General features: G+C 45.2%; 1 protein-coding gene across 1 annotated transcript in view; it reads left to right on the top strand.

Annotated features, from left to right (window-relative positions):
* The window catches only part of LOC123516054 (roundabout homolog 2-like), a 305,146-nt gene that overhangs the window by 897 nt on the left and 301,749 nt on the right, over positions 1–2,500 (top strand). The window lies entirely within an intron of this gene.

Raw genomic sequence — 2,500 nt, 5'->3', positions numbered from 1 at the left:
AATGGTGTTTGGTGGAGGTGGATGGTGAGCGCAGGACTGGCGGAGACAAGTACCTAGTAGATGGAGATAAAAACATGGAAACAACGAAATGACGGGGAGAATGACAAGCGTACATAAGGATTAGATTTATATACTGTAATACCTCCTTTAATGTCTGTCTGTTTGTCTGTCGATGTCTGTCTGTCTCCTCATCTGTGGCATTTCAAATTACAACCAAGATTCTTTATCTAAAATAAGTTACTGCCAATGCATTCAGCTTAGTTTAAATTTAAATAGACTGCAAGACCACCACCAGATATAATGCGTCTGTCCATCTTACTTTTGCATCAACTTTAACGTGATGTCTCGCTCCCTTAGGAAAAGTATGTATTGTAGCCGCGTTCAGTGCCCATCCAATTACACTTTCCCACTTTCTCTGTCTGTCTCCCTGCGTGTGTCAATCCGATCGGCAGAATTCTTTCCGACAGCCTTGAAAGCGGACGAGTGTGAAAATAAAATAAATAATGCATTAGAAACAACAGAAACCGAAATTAGCTGCAGGTTTTCTAAGTACGTCTGTCTATCTACCTGTCTGTCTGTGTCTCTCCTATCCTTTCCTTTTTTATTTGTTTGTGATTTTCGTTTGTATTCTGCTTTCTTTATTTTTCATTGTAGCTAAACATTTTGTACCAGAGAGAGAGAGAGAGAGAGAGAGAGAGAGAGAGAGAGAGAGAGAGAGAGAGAGAGAGAGAGAGAGTTAGTTAGTTAAAAAAAATACCAAAGGAAAAACACACACACATACAAACAAACGCACACACACACGCACAAACACACACACACACACACACACACACACACACACACACACACACACACACACACACACACACACACACACACACACACACACACACACACAAAGAAACACTTTTCATTCCTCCTCTTCTTCCTCCTCCGTGGCAGTCTTTGTCTTCCCTCTTCTCCTCGACCTCATCCTTCCTCAGGGTTTCTCTCTCTTACCCCTCACATTTTCTCACAGGCTTTAGAGAGAGAGAGAGAGAGAGAGAGAGAGAGAGAGAGAGAGAGAGAGAGAGAGAGAGAGAGAGAGAGAGAGAGAGAGCGCTTCTAAGTCTCAGGTAGAAAGAGGACGGCAGAGACGAAGGGACAGAGGTGGTAGTGGTGATAAAAAAGAGAAAGAGAGAGAAATGGAAGTCGTGTGTGTGTGTGTGTGTGTGTGTGTGTGTGTGTGTGTGTGTGTGTGTGTGTGTGTGTGTTTTAGTGTCCTGGTGGGGATACTGTCGGTATATTGCGTATGTTTTTTGTTTGTCTGGAGAAAGAAAGAGAGAGAGAGAGACACACACACACACACACACACACACACACACACACACACACACACACACACACACACACCACACTTTCCACAACCACAACCACCACCACCACTGCATCTCTTTATTACACCTTAACTTCCACCGACACTCACTCTGTGTTTTTCCTTCTCACCACTGCGCCTCGCCTTCTCCCTCATTTACCTTCGTTACCTTCCCCTTCTTCCTTCAGTTCCTCCTCTTCTTACTCCTCCTGCTTCTCTTTCGCTGCAGTTAACCGATTATGGGGAGATGAAGGAAAGGGAAGAGAAGGAAGAAGGGCTGGAAGGAAGGAAGGAAGGAGGCAAGTACGAGGGAAGTGACAGGAATAGGGTGTGCAGATTAATGTAAGGTGTAGCGTATTTTAGGTTTGGAAGCCACTTGCTACCCAAGAAATATATAACGTGTAGTAACTTGCGCCGCCCCGCCAGCGACCAGCGGAGGCAGAGAGAAGAGATGGGAAGAGAGAGAGAGCGAGAGGGAGAGAAGGGAAAGGAGGGAGGAAAACTTGAATATGAGGCAGCAGGAGGGGAAGGGAGGAAGGCACAGAGGGAGGGAGGAATATGATGACGTGGCTTAATGTCTGAGGGTAAAAATTTTTATCGGTTCATAGTCTCTCTCTCTCTCTCTCTCTCTCTCTCTCTCTCTCTCTCTCTCTCTCTCTCTCTCTCTCTCTGCCATCTGGTTTAGCGAGGAGGTATTCGGGTGGTCCTTCCGTCTGTGTCTGTCTGTTTGTTTGTGTCTGCCCATCTGTTTGTTGATGCAGCAGTCTGGTCCTGTTTGTCTTCTCTTTCTTCATATCTGTCTGTCTTTGTCTCTCTCTCTCTCTCTCTCTCTCTCTCTCTCTCTCTCTCTCTCTCTCTCTCTCTCTCTCTCTTATAGAAAATTTTCGTCAATTCTTTCTCTAGTAGCACTTGTGTATGATGCTGTTAATTTTTTTTCTTTCTTTCTCTCTTTCTTTCTTTCCTTTTTCTTCTTCTTCTCTTTCTCCTCCTCCTCCTCCTCCTTCTCCTTTTCTTCCTTCAACAGTGGGAAGCAAACATGGCCGCCCTCACCAACACTGTGGTATTAAGACTCCAGCTTCCTACCGCTATCCACTTCTTCCTCCTTCTCTCCCTCCAACCCACAATTCTTCCTTCCAGTCCCACTTC

The sequence above is a fragment of the Portunus trituberculatus genome, chromosome 40, assembly GCF_017591435.1.
Source record: "Portunus trituberculatus isolate SZX2019 chromosome 40, ASM1759143v1, whole genome shotgun sequence".
NCBI classification, from domain to species: Eukaryota; Metazoa; Arthropoda; class Malacostraca; order Decapoda; family Portunidae; genus Portunus; species Portunus trituberculatus.
The sequence above is the reverse complement of the archived record's forward strand: the minus strand, read 5'-3'. Positions and strand labels throughout refer to the sequence as shown.